The sequence below is a fragment of the Rattus norvegicus genome (assembly GCF_036323735.1).
Source record: "Rattus norvegicus strain BN/NHsdMcwi chromosome Y unlocalized genomic scaffold, GRCr8 chrY_unlocalized_1, whole genome shotgun sequence".
NCBI lineage: Eukaryota > Metazoa > Chordata > Mammalia > Rodentia > Muridae > Rattus > Rattus norvegicus.
Window position 1 is genome coordinate 1,440,040 of NW_026947367.1, and position 19,478 is coordinate 1,459,517.

At 40.1% G+C, this 19,478-nt stretch overlaps 1 long non-coding RNA gene across 1 annotated transcript in view; it reads left to right on the forward strand.

Annotated features, from left to right (window-relative positions):
• The window catches only part of LOC134484551 (uncharacterized), a 38,127-nt gene extending 36,401 nt beyond the window's left edge, over window positions 1-1,726 (forward strand). The window contains exon 3 of the long non-coding RNA XR_010061995.1: window positions 1,520-1,726. This is a non-coding gene — a long non-coding RNA (uncharacterized LOC134484551). The remainder of the gene's footprint in view (window positions 1-1,519) is intronic.
• Window positions 1,727-19,478: the final 17,752 nt, after the last annotated feature.

Here is a 19,478-nt window from a genome sequence, read left to right on the forward strand (position 1 = left end):
CCTGTCCATGTTTTCAGTCCATAAGCCCCTTAACCCTTCCCCCTACTCTTCTGTAAGGGAGTTCACATTCCCACCCATGGACTCCCCACACTTCCCCTTTTTCCCCAACACTGGGGGTCCTACCTTGGTAGAAACAAGAGTTTCTCATTACATTTTTCCCAGCAAGGCCATCCTTTGCTACATATGCAGTTGGAGCCATGGGTCTGTCTATGTATAGTCTTTCTCTTGTGGTTTGGTCCTGGTATCTCTGGTTGGTTGGCAATGTTATTATTATGGGGTTGCAAATCACTTCAGCTCTTTCAATACTTTCTCTAATTCCTCCAACCGGGTTCTGGTTCTTGGTTCAGTGGTTTGCTGTTTCCATTTTCCTCTGTATTTGACATATTCTGGCTGTGTCTCTCAGGAGGGATCAATATCCAGTCATTGTCAGCCTGCACTTCTTAACTTCATCCATCTTAACTAGTTTTGGTGTCTGTACATATATGGGCTACATGTGAGTCAGGCTCTGAATGGCAGGTCCTTCAGTCACTCTTATGAACTTTGCCTCCTTATCCCCTGTCACGGGTATTTTGGTTCCCCTTTTAAAGAAGGAGTGAAGCATCTGCATTTTGGTCATCCTTCTTCAGCTTCATGTGGTCTGTGTATGGCATGATGGGTATTTCAAGCTTTTTGGCTAATATCTGTTTATCAATGAATGCATATCAAGTGGGTTTTTCTGTGATTGAGTAACCTCACTCAGGATGATATTTTCTAGTTCCTTTTATATGACTAGAATTTCATGAAGTCATTGTTTTTACAGCTGAGTAATATTCCATTTTGTAGATGTACCACATTTCTGTATCCATTCTTCTGTTGAAGGGCATCTGGGTTCTTTCCTGCTTCTAACTATTTTAAATATGGCTGCTATGAATACAGACAAATATATTTCTCAGTTGTATGTTGGACAATATTTTGGGTATATGCTCAGGATAGTTGTAGCTGCGTCCTCATTCATGGAATGTCCAATATTCTGAGGAAACTTCAGTGTGATTTTCCAAAGGGTTGTACAAGTCTGAAATCTCACCAACAATGGAGGAGTGTTCCTCATTCTCCACATCCTCACCAGCATCTTCTGTCACCTGTGATTTATATCTTAGCCATTCTCATTGGTGTGAGGTAGACGCTCAGATTTGTTTTGATTTGAATTTCCCTGATTACTAAGGATGTTGAACATTTATTTATGTGTTTTTTGGCCATTTGATAACCTGCATCTGAGAATGTTTTGTAACTCACAGTACCCCATTTTTAATTCTGTTTTTGCTTTCTAAAGTCTAACTTCTTAAGATCTTTGTATATTTTGGATATTACCCACTATCAGATATAGGATTGGTAAAAATATTTTCCCAAACTGTTGGTTGCAGTTTTGTCTAAATGACAATGTATTTTGCCTTACAGAACTTTGCTATTTTATGAGGTCCTATTTGTCAATTCTTGATCTTAGAGCATAAGTCATGTTTTTTTTTTTTTTATTTTTTTTCAGGAAACTTTCTCCAGTGCCCATGTGTTGAAGACTCTTCCCCATCTTTTCTTCTATTAGTGTAGTGCCCACCTCGACCAGCAAGGAAGACACATCACCGTTGGATTCTTCTCAACAGCCTTTATTTCAGGAAAACCTCATTCTTGATGAGGGGGGCCCCGAGGGAAAAAAGGCACTCCCCCTAAATACAAGAAAGGCTGTGGTTGTAAATTTGTCCTCTGGGGATTGGTGGAGTATGAAATACCTTATTAGCGTGAATATCACTCCAGTCTGATAACTGCCGGAGAAATGTCAATACATGCACATTGTAGGTGTTTATCACTAACAACCACAAGATGTCGGAGCCATCTTTAGACACTCCCTACATCTCCCTCTTTTTTGTTTTCTAAAAATGACTGTCTAGATCTTGGTGTCACATCAGTATATGTCATTGTTTCTGTCTTAGGTCGTTCTTCTCCAGGACTCAGCCTTACTTGTCCTTGTGTAACCCTATCGACACCAAGCCCCTGTCTTAGGTTGGTCTGAACCTGAGGAATGGTGTCCGTCTCTGGATATAATGACTTCACATGACAGTGACAAAATATAGTCTAGGGCAAACTCTTAATTTTTTAAAGAGGCCTGCCATATATTGGGAGACGCACCAATTTCAATGGCAACCATAGCCTGGTAAACAATCGCTTTGTGTCTGTCATGTTCTCGTTGTAAACTGCAAAAGAGCCATAGACATACTCCACATCCCAAGAGGACAATGGCTCCCCAGGCAAAAATGCTAGCCCATTCTTTAAAAAAAAGAGAGCATTGGTAATCCATGATGTGAAATCTCTAAACGTGATGGGTTCCCTTCTAGTATTGTTAAGGACAGGAACCTGTATCAGCAATTGTCTTGATAATTGCTCTGCTTTCATGGACCAGTTTCCTTTTAGATAATTTGGGATTTCTTTGTTCTGTTAGAATACTGAGAAAAGTTAACCTGTAAAGAGTAATACATGAAAAACTACAATTATGTATCCTAATCAAAGTTGTAATGTTCAACTTAGCAGAATTATTGATTGATGTGTTTTCACTGCCTGAAGAAGCTACTTGGGCAATTTGACTCAAAGCAGCCAGGATGGTTCCAGTGCCCACAGCACTATTGTTCATAGGATCTAACCAATTGGCCAATGTGGTCCTTCACAACCATATAAAATGCTGGGAGGAATTTTTAAGAGTGAAACATAATGCATGTAACAAAGAATTATTAGTGGCAGTATACCGTTGGGGCAATTCTACATTTGGCGCTATACAAGGAACATCATGCAAACAGGATGTACAGAAAAAGTTGGAAAACAGTAATATTGCTGTGAATTGGGATAAGTACTGGCCAGTATCTGGCAATGGCACACAGAGTGAGTGAATCAACCTGGATTACCATTTCCACCAGTAATGGTAGGGTTCGTAGTCTCATCTTCACGAATAGCAGGAGGCAGTTTGCAAGTCAAATATTCAGGCACCCATATTGGATTGTCTTGATTCTGTGGAAAAACACAAACAGCACCCCTAGATCTCAAAATTACGAGTCTGGGCCACACCATTCACCAGTTAAAACATCCTTCCACTTTAAGTCTGCATTAGCCATAGGTTTAGTAGCAGCATGGCGATCCGCAGCAGAGCGGCCATGCACATCTAAAATTAAGAAATTTAGAGTAAAAAGAGCTAAAGACAACTGTTCTCTTGGTGTTCTGCCATTGGCAATTTCCCCTTTTTGTTTTTGAAAGAGCTCTTTTAAGGTACGATCTATTCTTTTCACAATTCTTTGACCTTGGGGATTGTATGGCAATCTAGTACTATGACTGACCTGCACTGTCTGGCAAAATGTGTGAAAGGAGTTTACAGTGTAGGCAGGACCGTTGTCTGTATTGAGACTATCAGGCTTTCCCCAGGCTGCCCATGTCTGTAAGCAAAGACTAATGGCATTACGAGCCTTTTCACCAGTCATCAGAGGGGCATGTATAATACGGGAACAGGTATCAACAGAAACATGAGCATATTTTAAATTTCCAAATTGAGATATGTATGTGACATCCATCTGTCAAAATTTTCGCGGGATCAGACCACGAGGGTTAATTCACACATGAGGAAGGAGGTGAAACTGAACACAATTCTCACCTTTATACAACATCACGAGCTGCAGCTCTAGAGATTTTAAATTTTTGTTGAAGAGTGAAAACAGGAACATGAAACTTTTGATGAAATTCTCTAGCGAGATCAACCAGAGCAGCATGAAAAATAAACTCTCTACGAGTACTAGCATCCATCAGGATGTTATTATTGGCCATGGGACCAGGCAATTTAGTATGAGCTCGGATATGTTGTATGAAAACCTTATTTTTTCTGGCCCAAAACAATTTTTGTAATACTAAAAGAATTTGACCCACAGTACTAGTCGACATAATTGGCCCTGCAATTTCAAGTGAGCGCAGAGCATTAACTACTTAAGCAGAATCAAAAATTATATTCAAAGAATCATGAAATCTTTTAAAAACTTCCAATACAATTTTACATTCTGCAATTTGGGGGGTGCCTGGACTGTACTGAATTAATACTGGTTCTTGAGAATAAACCATATAGGCACCTACACCTGTTTTGGAGCTATCTCTATAAATATCTAACGCTCCAGAAAAGGCTCTGAGGCAGCGAATTTAGGAAAGATCACAGGATGTTCAGTAAAAAATTGTAACAAATGATCCTTAGCATAATGATTTTCAAACTCTCCATCAAAACTACAGCATAATATGGCTCAGTCATCTATCAGGGCACACAATGTTTCCACCTGAGTGGTAGTATATGGTATAATTTTCTTGGACAAAATAACAAAATGCTGAATACAAGATTTAACACCTAACATAGCAAGCTGTTCGACAGCAGAGGAAAAATATTCAAGGGTTTTATTCGGAGAAATATGGGGATAAATCCACAGTAGTGGTCCTTTTTGCCATAGCACTCCTGTAGGCTGACGAAAAGTTCTCAGTATACACAAAAAGAGAACCTCCTTTTCCTTTTACCTTCTTAGCATTGCTTTTTCCAGTCTTTCTTCTACTTTTCTCAAGGATGATTTTGCTTCCTTGGTTACAGCACAGGGTGATGTAACCTGAGAATTTCCTTTCAGGATCTCATAGAGTGGTTGTAAATCTACTTTAGGCATTTTAATATAGGGTCAAATTCAATTTATTCTTCCTAGTAACTTTTGAAAGTCATTTAATGTTTTTACATGATTTTTTCATCAAAAGACTGACAAAAGAATTGTAACCAGTTCACCTGGGACTTTCAGGACCTCAACAGTGGCCCTTTATCAAACTGTCTCAGAGGGCTAAAGGCCCATGGAAAAGAAAACATTAATCTTGACCTTGGTCACAACCCCTTATTGGAGTAAGGTGAAGAGCCTATGCCAAGACTTTCACCTCTTATCATCTTAGAGCAAAGCCTGTTCTGTCTAGAAAGACAAAGTTACTCATACTCTGCTGTAGACATTTTTGAAACTACTTTAGGCACCCCCTGTCCCCAAATCTGGGGCATTTTTACCATAGGGGCAGAAACTGGCTGCTGAGGGGACAGGATCAAAGGCACTCTCCATGTTAATGATGATGAAGGGGAAAAGTAACTTAATGCTGGAGATCAAGGGGAAAAGTAACTTAATGCTGGAGACTGACTCCTCTCTTGGAATAAAGCCAGCAGATAAGGCAGACTCTCTTAAGGAAGTTGTCTTAATGAGCACTATCTTTCTGTGAGCAAATGTTGAAGGTCAGGTGTTCAACTGGGAGCAAGTGGAATTTTTTCTTCTGACCTTGTTCTTTGAGTTATGGATAAATTCCTTTCTAGTTCTTGTTTTACTTAGAGTCTTCCCCCGCCTTATGCTCAGCCTTTTCAGATCGTTCTTTCTGTAACATTTCTAACACAGCCTGTCCCTTTTCTATAGCCTGTTAACAGCATTTCTGATCTTCTAGGCAGGTATTCATTAAGTGCCAAACCGGCCCATCCTCTGTCTTTATAGTTCCTTGCTCCCAAGCAAAATTTAAATCTTTTCCCAGCTTATCTCAGCTGTCCACCATGAGATTCCCAGAGAGTTAGCCAAGGAGTAATGGCTTCGAAATCACTAAGAAATCTCTCTATAGTGCTTCTTTTTATCCTGTCTATTTCTTTCAAACAGCTCTTGAAGAGCCAGGAAAATTGGGTGAGACTGAGAAGTTTCCATGTTCTCTGTAGCAGCTCCGCAGCTAGTTTTGCTCCCCCCTACTGTGTGGGCTGGGAACAAAAGCACAGATAAAACACTATGTTTCAAAAATTAACATTGCGAATCAACCAACACACCACTACTAGAGCAGGGTCCATAAAATTAAATTTCCTTCTACTACACTTACTCCTTAGCCAGAGGCCTTATCTGGGGAAATTTTATTTAAGAGTCATTTCTTCCTCAAGTTTCCTTGTCTCTTTTCCTTTTGATTTTAAGCTTACAACAAACTCCTGAATAGCTGACAGGAGGGGGTGGAGTGTGAGTTTCCCACGATCTACGACCTTATTTACTATTGATTTACGAGCAGGGCAAGCTGGAGTGTTTATTTACACACCAGTTTGTAGCTCATCATTAGTGGTCTCTACCCAGCACATGTATTCATGGCCTGGATGGTGGCAATTCAAACAGTAGCAACACCACCACACAAAAAGGGTAAAAGGCAAAAGTGTTAGTACAACCCACAGAAGATCATTTGGGGAAAAAAAAAACTTTGCCACGTTTCACTCACCTTTTTGCCTGTAAAACAAGGCTTTCATCGTCTCTGCTTACTCCAGAGAAACTTATTTTCCCATTAGGGAAATTTTATAGTCCCTAATACACCAGAACTTGATCGACACTATCTGGGATACTTATCGTCCCTTTTCTGGGAGCTTTATGATCCCTTATCCAGGAGCTTTATCGTCCCATCAAGAAACTTCCTTACGTCACAGTCCTGAGGCAGAAAAGTTCCGAATCCACTTGAGAAAAGAGAATTTTCTTGGGTCCCCGTACAAGTTGTAGTGCCCAAGTCGTCCAGTAAGGAAGACACAACACCATTGGATTCTTCTCAACAGCCTTTTTTGCAGGAACACCTCATTCTTGATATGGGGGACCCTGGGGAACAAAGGCACCTGACTTAAATACAAGATAGGCTGTGGTTGTAAATTTTTTCTCTGGGGATTGGTGGAGTATGAAATACCTTATTAACATGAATATTACTCCAGTCTGATAACTGCTGGAGAAATGTCACGACATGCACCTTGTAGTTGTTTATCACTAATGATCACCGGATTTCGGAGCCATCTTTAGCTTCTCCCTACTTATTAGTTTGAGTGTATCTGGTATGATGTGAAGGTCCTTGATTCACTCGTACTTAAGCTTTGTACATGGTCTTAAAATGGTATAATATGCCCTCATCTTCATGCTGACTTCCAGTTCAACCAGCCCTTTTTTCGGAAAATGTTATGTTTCTTCCTTTGGATGGATTTATCTCCATTGCCAAAGATCAAGTGAAAGGTTTGTGGGTTCATTTCTGGGTCTTCAATTCTTTTTCACTCTCTATCTGTCTGTTTCTCTACAAATACCATGGAGTTTTATCACTATTGCTATGTAATACTGCTGGAGTTCAGGGGTGGTGGTTCCCGCAGAAGTTCTTTTATTGTAGAGGATAGTTTTAGCTATCATGGCTTTTTCTTATTCCAAATGATTTTACAAATTGCTCTTTCTCTATTAAAGAATTGTAATTTTGACGGAGATTGCATTGATTGTGTAGATTGCTTTTGGCAAAATGGTCATCTTTACTATATCAATTCTGTCAATTCATGGGCATGGAAGCTCATTGTATCTTTTGAGTTCTTCTTCAATTTCTCTCTTCAGAGACATGAATTTCTTGTCATACAGATTATTCACCTGCTTGGTAAATCTCACAACAAGATATTTTACATTATTTGGGACCATTGTGAAGTGTATGATTTCATTATTTTCATTCTCAGCTTGTTTATCCATTTAGGATAGGAAGGCTCCTGGTATGTTTGAGTTAATTTTATGCCCTGACACTTTGCTGAAGTTATTTATCAGATTAAGTAGTTCTCTGGTGGAACTTTTGGTGTCACTTAAGTATACAATCATATCATCTGCAAATAGTGATATTTTGATATCTAACCTTCCAATTGTATCCTTTTGACCTCCTTTTGTTGTCTGGTTTCTCTGTCTATGACATGGAGTCCTGTTTTGAATAAGTAGGCAGAAAGTGGTGCAGCCTTATCTAGTCCCTGATTTTAGTGAGACTGCTTCAACTTACTCCCCATTTAGTTTGATGTTATCTAGAGGTTTACAGTATATTTCTTTCACTATGTTTAGAAATGGGCCTTCAATTCCTGATCTTTCTACGACTTTTATTCTGAAGTGTCACGTCCACCTCGGCTGGCAAGGAATACGCAACACAGTGGGATTCTTCTTAACAGCCTTTATTGCGGGATCACCTCTTTACTGATAAGGGGAACTCAAGCAGCAAAAGCGCTCGCCTTATGTAGAGAAGAGACTGTGGTTATGCTAATTGTCCTTCAGGGATTGGTGGATCATGGATCACCCCACTATTACTCTGCTACTTGTCCTTCATGGATTGGCAGAGCATGAATCCCTCATTAGCACATTCCTGTCCCATCCAACTGATGCCAGGTGCAAATTCCATGCATGAGCTGTATGCAAATACCTTTGTTCACCACAGCAGGGCTCTGGATTACCTCATTATCGTAAGGCCGCCCTGGCAAGTGGACAAGCCTATGCATCCTCGATAAGTCATTTACTACCACACGGGACAGGATGTCTGCGCCATCTTTGTTTTACCATGCTGCTCCCCACTTCTCCCCCTTTTTTGTTTAATAATATGAATGGTCTAGATCTGGGTGTAACATCATTCTTTTCATTGCTCCTGTCTTAGGTCATTCCTGATGATGACTCAGACTTACCCATAATTGGGTTCACATACAACCACTGGGCGTCCTGTCTCAGGTTGGACCGAACTCGAGGATATTTACCCATCTCTGGATACAATGATTCCACATGACAATGACAAAAATGATCTAGGGCGAACACTTAATCTTATAAAGAGGCCAGCCCTATGTTGGGAGAAGCACCATTTTCAAAGACGATCATAGCCTGGTAAACAACCGCTTTTTGTCTGACATGTTATCTTTTTAAATGGCCAATAAGCTAGAGACATACTCTGCATCCAAGGAGGAAAATAGCTCCCCAGGCAAACATACCATCCCACTCCATAATAAAGGGAGAAAGCATTGGCAATCCATGATGTAAAGTCTTCAACTGTGATAGGGTCCAACCTAGTGCTGTTAAGTCAGCAATCTACATCAGCAATTGTCTTGATAGTTGCTCTGCTTTCATGGAATAGTTCCCTTTCAGATAATTCAAGATTTCTTTGCTCTGTTGAGAATGCTGAGAAAAGTTAACTTGCAAAGGAGTAATGCATAAGCCTCTATGGGAAGAAAAGCAGGACAGCTGCGTAATATGGTAAGGTGCTTCAATTTGTCCTTGAACTAAATCTATCCTTTGATTAACTAATAGGAGGCCAGATACCAAATGGGTATATTGCTCACATTAGAGCTTATATTATATTGAATATTGAAATGTGGCTCTACGCAACCAAATGCAAGGCAGGGAAGAGTTCTTAAAATAAAACATAAGGTATGCGACAGAGAAAAGTTAATGGCTGCATACCATTGGGGCATTTCTCCATTTGGCAAAATACAGGGAGCATCACACAAACAGGAGGCAGAGGAAAAGTTTGGCAAAACAGTTGAATTGCTATGAACAGGCATGGGTACTGGCCAGGATCTGGCAATAGCCCACAAGATTAGTGAATCAACCTGAATTACCATTCCCAGTTATAGTAGGGTTCGTAGTCTCATCTTCAGGAAGAGCAGAAGGCAATTTTCGAGTCAAGTGCTCAGGTACAAATTGGATTTTCTTGGTTCTGCGGAAAAAGACAAACAGCTCCCCTAGACCTCGAAATCACAAGATCTGGCCCACACCATTCACCAGTTAATACTTCCTTCCACTTTTCTTCTGCATTACTCATAGGTGTAGTAGCAGCATGGCAATCCGTGACAGAGCGGCCATGCACGGACAAAATTAAGAAATTTAGAGTAAAAAGAGCTAATGAATGTTCTTCTTTTGGTGTTTGGCCACTGGCAAATCCCCCTTTTTGCTTTTTATAAGCTCTTTTAAGGTACAATGTGCTCTTTCCACAATTCCTTGCCACTAGGGAGTGTATGGTAAACCTGTAGTATGACAAACCTGCATTGTCTGGCAAAATTCCTTAAAGGACTTTGCTGTGTAGGCAGACCCGTTGTCTGTCTTAACACTATCAGGCTTTTCCAGGCCACCCATGTGTCTAAGCAATGACTAATGGCATTACTAGCCTTTTCACCAGTCACCAGAGTAGCATGTATAATACCAGAACAAGTATCAACAGAAAAATGAGCATATTTTAAATTTCCATATTGAAATATGTGTGTGACATCCATCTGCCAAAGTTTTAGGGGGATCAGACAACAAGGGTGAATCCCCACATGACAAGGGTGGTGAAATTGAACACAATTCTGGCAACTAACACCACATCACGAACTGTAGCCCTAGAGATGTTAAACTTTTGTAAAGGCAGGAACATGAATCTTTTGATGCAATTCTCTAGTAAGATCAACTGGAGCTGCATGAAAAATAAATTCTCTACGAGTACTAGCATCCACCAAGTCGTTATTATTGTCCACAGGACCAGGCGAATTAGTATGAGCTCGGATATGTTGTATGAAAAACTTATTTTTTCTGACCCAAATCAATTTTTGTAATTCGAAAATAATTTGACATACAGTATTAGTCGAAGTAATTGGCCCTGAAATTTCAAGTGAGCGTAAACTACATAAGCAGAATTAGAAATTAAATTAAAAGAATCATGAAATATTTTAAAAACTTCCAATACCATTTTATATTCTGTGATTTGGGGTGTTCCTGGACTGTACTGAATCAATACTGTTTCTTGAGAATCAAACATGTAGGCACCTACATCTGTTTTGGAGCCATCTGTATAAATATCTAACGCTCTGAGGCAGTGACCTGAGGAAAGATCACTGGATGCTCAGTAAAAAATTGTAGCAAAGGATCCTTAGGATAATGATTGTCAAACTCTAAATCATGAAGTTAGACTAAAAGGGGACAAATAACCCTATTGAAATATGGGGTTCAGAGCAAAACAAAGAATTCACAGCTGAAGAATATCAAATGGCAGAGAAACACCTAAAGAAATGTTCAACATTTTTAGTCTTAAGGCAAATGCAAATCAAAACAACACTGTGATTCCACCGCACACCAGTCAGAATGTCTAAGATGTAAACTCAGATGATAAAAGATGCTGGCAAGGATGTGGAGAAAGAGGAACAGGCCTCCATTGTTGGTGGGATTGCAGACTGGTACAACCACTCTGGAAATCTGTGCAGAGCTTCCTCAGAAAATTGGACATTTAACTACCTGAGGAACCAGCTATACCTCTCTTGGGCATATTCCCAAAATATGCCCCAACATGTAACAAAGACACGTGCTCCACTATGTTCATAGCAGCCTGATTTATAATAGCCAGGAACTGGAAAGAACACAGATGCCTTCAACAGAGGAATGGATACAGAAAATGTGGTACATCTACACAATGTAATATTACTCAGCTATCAAAAACAATGACTTTATGAAATTCATAGGCAAATGGATGGAAGTGGAAAATATCATCCTGAGTGAGTAACCCAATCACAGAAAATCACACATGGTATGCACTTATTGATAAGTGGGTATTAGACCAATTACCCTAGATGCACAGAACATGTGAAACTTAAGAAGGTTGACCAAAATGTGAATGCTTTGCTCCTTCTTTAAATGGGGAACAATAATATACTTGGGAGAGGATGGGGAAGTAAAGTTTACAACAGAGACAGAAGGAACACCCATTCACAGTCTCCCACACATGTGGCCCATACATATACAGAAACCTAAGGAGATAAGAGATGATGCAAAAAAGTGAAGGCTGACAGGATCCAGATGTAGATCTCTCTTGAGAGACACAGCCAGAATACAGCAAATAAACAGGCAAATGTCAGCAACAAACCACTGAACTGAGAACGGGACACTTGTTGAAGGAATCAGGAATCAGTTGAGCTTGAAGGGGCTCGAGACCCCATCTGAACAACAATGTCAACCAAGCAGAGCTTCCATAGACTAAGCCACTACCCAAAAACTCTACATGGACTGACCCTGGGCTCGAACTTCATAGGTAGCAATGAATATCCTAGGAAGAGCACGAGTGGAAGGGGAAGACCTTGGTCCTGCCAAGACTGAATTCACCATTAAATGGGATTGTTTTGGGGAGGCACTAATGAGGGAGGAAGGGGAGCTAGCACCTATATAGAAGGGGATGTGTATGGGATACGGGGATGTTGGTCCAGAAACTGGGAAAGGGAGTAACAATTGAAATGTTAAAAAACAAAATAACCAAGTTAATAAATATGGAGAAAAAAAGTAATTTTCAACATGTTTAATCATAAGGAAAATGCAAATCAAAACAACCCTGACATTCCACGTCACACCAGTCTGAATGGCTACAAAAAAAAAAAAAAATCTCAGGTGACAGCAGATTCTGGCAAGGATATAGAGAAAAAAAAGAGCACTCCTCCATTTTTGGTGGGATTGCCGACTGGTAAAAATCATTCTGGGAGCTTCTTTAGAAAACTGGGCATTGCACTATCTATGTACCCAAGTATATCTCCCCTGAGCATATACCCAAAACATTCTCGAACATACAACAAAGACTCATGCTCCACTATATTCACAGAAGAAGATGGAAATTACCCAGATGCCCTTCAAGAGAGGAATGGATACAGAAAATGTGATAAATCTACACAAAGGAATACTACTCAACTCTCAAAAAATGACATCATATAATTCATAGGCAAGTGGATGGAACTAGAAAATATCACCCTGAGTGAGGTAACCCAATCACAGAAAAAACACTCATGGTATGTAGTCAATGATAAGCGGATATTAACCCAAATGCTCTAATTTCCCAAGATGCACAGACCACAGGAATTTCAAGAAGGATAACTGTAATGTGGATGCTTCACTCCTTCCTTAATAGGGGAACAAGAATACCCATAGTAGGGCACAGGGTGTCAATGTTTAGAGAAGAGAATGAAGGAACAGTCATTGGGGCCCATACATATACAGCCACCAAACTAAATAAATGGATGAAGCAGCAAAGAGTGGCAGGCTGACAGGAACTGGATGTAGATCTCTCCTGAGACACAAAGCCAGATAATGGTAAATACTTAGGCAAATGCCAGCAGCAAACCACTGAACTGAGAAACGGATCCCCGTTGAAGGAATCAGAGAAAGGCCTAAAAGAACTGAAGGGGCTTGAGACCCCATGTGAAATAACATGCCCACCAACCAGAGCTTCCAGAGACTAAGCTACTACTCAAAGACTTTACATGAACTGACCCTGGTCTCCAAAATCATAGGAATCACTGAATGCCTAGTAGGGGCACCAGTGGAAGGGGAAGTCTTTGGTCCTCCCAAGACTGAACCCCCAGTGAATGGCATTGTTGGGAGAAGGGCAGTAATGTGGGGGAGAATCGGACAGTAACACCCCTGTAGAAGGGGAGTGGGAGGGGCTAGGAAAATGTTAACATGGAAACCTGGAAAGAAAATAACATTTGAAATGTCAATAAGAAATTCTCAAGTTAATAAAGATTGAAGAAAATAAAAAAAAAAAAACACTCCTTCTGGAAGAGGAGAATGTATCATTTTCCGTTCAGTATCTGTGGGAAGAATTTTGGACACTTGGGCAAATGTGGAATAACCCTATAGAACATTGGAAACATTTGGTTATTTCCGCAAAGTCTTGGGTGGGTAGGAATATCTTGGGGTAAAATGGGAGATCGAAGTTCTCCATGTCTAGATAGGGAAGGATGTTGGGAACCTGGAAAGTGTGGGGAAATTACCTGTCCAAGTTTGTCAGTAGAAGAGTCAGCAGAAGGTGGCCCAGGCACAGTGTGATCTACTTTGAATCTTTCAGTGTTCTCTCCAGTACTGTGTTTTGTAGATGTTGCAGGCACTCTGGCTACCAACTCGTCAAAGTCCATATTTTCTTCAAACCCAGTAGAAATAACCCACTTTTTTTTTTCATCTTCCCAAGAATGAGCACTAAAGATGCGGCCACTCTTTTTCTGGTAGCAGGATGTAAGCACATGTTCTGGTATCCCTGGTCAGTGGGTTACTCAGTGATCTGCTATCCTTGGTCAGTGAATTACTCATGCCCTCAGGAACCCTCAGAGGAAGTGGAACTGTCCATTTCTTCTTCTCTGTCAGTTCCGGTCTGTGGTCTAGGACCCCCTTACTGACTGAAGCCTTCATATGATCTTCGAGTTTCCGTAGCTTTTCTGTAGCACGAGTATCAGGTTTTTTTGAATCTCTGGTCTTCATAGGGTTTTGTGCATCTGAACTTGTACCGAGTGCGTCTAAGTAGTCCGGGAGGTACAAAGTCGCTCGGGTCTCTGCTGTTCAATTGCTTCCCACACTGGTGTAGGAAGTTATAATCCGGTTGGGGGACACTGAAGGCGGTCTCAGGTGGCGAACACTGGGAACCCTTAAAGTGCTTCCCCCATTGGAGTCCGGTGTTATAATCATCTTGGGGGAATCTAAAGGCGTTCCAAGGCCGAGGAGGCTGGGAAATCGGCGGTGCATGGTCAGAGGGTAAAGTCCGGGATGAAGCTCACTGGCCTCTCTCCACACATCTGGCCTTTTAGTCGTTAGGAAATTGAACAAGAAATGGCAAATGGGCTACTACTCGTGAAGTGGCAGTGAATGTACTTCCCAGTGGTAAGGAACATCAGTTGAGCTGTATCATTTGAGTATTGCTCTCTCTCCCGAGACTTTGGACAAGTCCGGAAGGCAAAGCAGGGAAATCTCGAGTGACCATTGATCTCAGGAAACAACCAAAGCTCGAGAGGGGCTGTCCTCGAGTTAGCACGGGGCAGTAGCGAGGACTGTATGGTGCAGTCGCGAGGTCTGCACGGGGGGTCGTGAGGTCTGCACCGGGAAGTCGCGAGGTCTGCACGAGGCAGTCGTGAGGTCTTCACGGCCCAGTCAGGAGCTGCCTCACTTGTCAATTCTGCTTGTAGTAGCGGGCGATCATCCAAGCTTTCTGAATGGGGAGGATCCCTGTCGACTCTCCTCCTTTGAATCCAGAGTGCTATCTGCTCTTGTGCACACTGTCAGGGGCCAAGACAAGGGATTCTGGAAGGATCAACATGAACGGAAAGGGCAAGGAGTGCTTAAGACACTGTGCAGTCAAGCGACTCTTAAAACAGGGTAGTTCCCTGTAAACTGGAGGCCATCAGTGGTGCAGTCATGTGTCTTGGAGCCTCAAAGCCGAATGTGAAAAGCTGATCCAGACCCTTGCTCCTCAGAGACTGCAGGGACTAGAAAATCACTGGTGGACTGTGTTAGGGAATGAACATGTGATAGGATATGAATAGAGCATAGTATGCATGTGATTGATATTAGAATTCCATGTGACTTCCAGGTGTTTCTGTGATGCTTGTGACTTGGTGTTCATTATTTTTTCTTGTCCTAAAGCTCTTAATATTATTTCCATGACGATATTTTTGAAATATTGAGTATGCTACTCAATGGAATGTATTTTCTCTAGTCACATATATTGAAATTCTAAATGTCTCTTGTTATCGTACACAGTTGCCTGGCTAGAAATCCTGGGATGCATTCAATACTAGTAAGTTTATTGAACACATACTGTTCGTGTTACAAATTTTGCTTGTAATTAATTCTTTTGGTGACCCCCAAATAGATTGTAGAAATGGCTCCTGCCTTTTACAGACATATCTACAATCACCCTTGCTTGGAGAAAGGAGTTAAGTGTTATGCCTTCTTTGAATGAAGAGAAAGACCTAAGGCTACACTCCTCAGAAAACAAGAAATCAGAAACTGTAGGAAGAAATATGCATCTAGGCAACAATAAATGTTCCAAGCTAACCTGTGCAGTAAAATAATGTATGGAAAATGCCACTCCTTTATTATTAGTATTATTAATCATTGTTTTTGTTTTCATTGCAAATATTAACCACTTTCCAGTCCCTGTTAATAAACCACCCCACAGTATACTCCTCCACTTTGTCTCTAAGAGGGTGCCTCCCCAAATCTCCCACTCATTCTTGCCTCACCCCTCTAGAATCACTCTTCTCTGGGACATCAAGCATCTAAAGGCCAAGTGCTTCCCCTTCCACTGATGTGAGATGAGGCAGTCCTCAGCTACATATGTAGGGTACCAGACCATATACATTCTATGGTTGGTTGTTAGGGCCATGGGAGCTCTGAGGTGTCTGCTTAATTGATATCGTTATTCGACCTCTAATTACAATCCCCTTCAGCTCCTTCAGGCCTTCCCCTACATCTTCCATTGGGATCTCTAGGCTCAGTTCAATGGTTGGCTGTGCTGGCAGAGCCTCTCAGAGGATAGGCATATCAGACTCCAGTTTGCAAGCAGATCTCAAGATCAGCAACAGTGTCCAGTTTGGTGTCTGCAGATCTCTGGATGGCCTTTCCTTCAGCCTCTGCTGCATTTTTGCCCTGCATTTCCACTAGACAGGGATAACTGTGATTTAATAAGAGATGGGTGAGTTGTCCCATTCTTGCACTGTGGACCATGTCTATCTACTGCAGGTGGTGTCTTCAGGTTCAGTATCACTGTTGTTGTGTATGTTGGCTAATGTCATCAATGTTAGGTCCAGGGAACCTGTCACATCCTTAGTATCTGAGAAATTCAAGAGATTACCCCCTTACCAGTGAGTGAATGCCATGTGCCTTTATTTGTGTTAGGGTTACTTCACTCAGGATGATATTTTCTAGTTTCATCCATTTGCCTATGAATTGCCTGAAGTCATTCTATTTAATACCTCAGTACCACACCATTGTGTAAATGTACCACCTTATCTGTTTCTCTTTTGAGGGACATGTGGGCTCTTTCCAGCTTCGGTCCTTTATAAACAAGGCTGTTATAAACATAGTGGTGTATGTGAACTTGTTGTAGGTTGGAGCAAGTTTTGGATATATGCCATCGAATGGTACAGCTGGGTCCTCAAGTAGTAAATACTACATTCAATTTTCTGAGGAACCTCCAGCCGGTTTCCAGAGTATTTAAAGAGCTTGCAATTTCAACAGTGACAGAGTGTTCCTTTCTCTCCACATCCTTGCCAGCCTCTTTTGTCACCTGACTTTTTTATCTTAGCCATTCTGAGTGGTATGAGGTAGAATCTCAGGATTGTTTTGATTTGCTTTTCCCCAAGGACTAAGGATGTTGAAAATATCTTTAGGTGCTTCTCAGCCATTCAATATTAATCAGTTGAGAATTTTTGTGTTTAGAACTGTAGTCCACTATTAAATAGTGTTATTTGGTTCTCTGAAGGATAGCTTATTGAATTTTTTGTATATATTGTAGATTAGTGCTCCATCGGATATAGGATTTTTAAATATCTTTTCCCAAGATGTTAGTTGCTGTATGGAAGTAATGACAGTGTCCTTTGCCTTACAGAAACTTTGAAATTTTATGAAGTTTCATTTTTTAATTTTTGATCTTAGAACAAAAGACGTTGGTGTTGTATTCAGGAAATTTTCCCCAATTCTAAAGTGTTCAAGGCTTTTCCCTGCTTTTTCATCAGTTAGTTTCAGTGTATCTGGTTTTATTTGGAGGTCTTATTTTTAAATTTTTTTATTAACTTGAGTATTTCTTATTTACATTACCAGTGTTATTCCCTTTCCAGTTTTCCAGGCAAACATCCCACTAATCCCTCCCCCTCCCCTTTATGGGTGTTCCCATCCCCACCCTCCCTCCATTGACACCCTCCCCCAACAATCACATTCACTGGGGTTTCAGTCTTACCAGGACCAAGTGCATCCTGTTCCACTGGTGATCTTTATGTGGAGGACTTTAATCCACATTTACTTAAACTTTGTACAAGTTTAAGATAAGAATGGATTAATTTGCATTCTTCTACATTCTGCCCTTCAGGTGAAACAGCACATTTTTTAAAAAAAAATGCTATCGTTTTTTCCACTGAATGGTTTTAGATCTTTTATCAATTTCCAAGTGGCCATAGCTGTGTGGGTTCATTTCTCCATCTTCAATTCTATTCCATTTATTTACCTGCCTGTCTCAATACCAATACAATACAGTTTTTCATCACCATTGCTCTGTAACACAACTTGAGCTCAGGGATGGTGATTTCCCCAAAATGCTTTTATTTTTGAAAATAGTTTTCTCTATCCTGGGATTTATTTTATTCCAAATAAATTGGCAAACTGTCATTTTTATGTCTGTGAAGAATTCACTTGTAATATTGATGGGGATTGAATTGAATCTGTAAATTGGTTTTGACAAAATGGACATTTTTACAACATTTGTCCTGTCAATACACAAGCATGGGAGATCTTTCTAATTTCTGAGACCTTCAATTTAATTCTTCAGAGACATGTGTTCTTGTCATATATATCTTTCACTTGCTTGGTTAGAGTCACACTGAAGTATTTCATATGCTTTTTGACTGTTGTCAAGTGTGTCATTTCTGTAATTTCTTTCTCAGTCTATTTCTCTTTTGAGTAGAGTACTGATTTGTTTGAATCAATTTTTTACCCTGCCACTTTGCTAAAGTTGTTTATTAGGCTTATAAATTCACTGGTGGAAATTTTGGGGCCAATTAAATATACTACCACATCATCTGCACATAGTGACATTTTGAATACTTCATTTGCAATATTAGTCTGTTTCCCTACATTTGTTGTCTAATTACTCTGGCTAGGACTTCGAATACTATATTGAAAAGGTAGGGAAAGAGTGGGTGTCCTTGTCTAGTTCCTGATTTTAGTGGGATTGCATTAAATTTCTCTCCATTTAGTTTGATGCTGGCTACTGGTTTGCTGTATATTGCTTTTACTGTGCTTCAGTATGGTCCTTGAATTTAAGATATTTCCAAGACTTTTAACTGTAAAATGCTTTCTCAGCATCTAATGAGATAATTAATTGTTTTCTTTTCTTTGAATTTGTTTTTATAGTGGGATTAGTTTGATTAGTGATCAGGTTCTGTATATTAAACAATCCCAGTATCTCCAGAATGAAGCCTACTTGATCATGATGGATGATTGTTTTGATGTGTTCTTGGATTTGGTTTGAAAGAAATTTACTGAGAATATTTGCAGGGATATTCATGAATAAATTGGTCTGAAATTCTCTTTTTTTGATGGGTCTTTGTTTGCTTTAGTTATAAGCATAACTATGGCATCAGAGAAAGAATTGTGTAGTGTTTCTTCTATTTCTAGTTTGTTGAATAGTTTGGAGAATATTGGTATTAGGTATTCTGTGAAGGTCTGAGAGAATTCTGTACTAAACCTTTCCAGTCCTGGGATCTTTGGTTGGGAGATATTTAATGACTGCTTCTACTACTTTATGAGTTATGGGAGTATTTAGATGGTTTATCTGATCCTGATTCAACTTTGGTAACTTGTATCTGAATAGAAAATTATCCATTTATTCCTTACTTTCCCGTTTTTTTAAGCATAGGCTTTTATAGTAGGATCTGATAATTTTTCGAGTTTTCTCATTTTCTATGGTTATATCTCTATTTCAATTCTGATTTTGTTATTTTTAATTTGAATACTAAGGATTTACCTATTTCTGGATTTTTCAAAGAACCAGCTCCTGGTTTTGTTGATTCTTTATATAATTCCTTTTGTTTCTACTTGGTTGATTTCAGTCTGGAGTTTGATTATTTCCTGCTGTATAGTCCTCTTGGTGTATTTGGATTTGTATTGGTT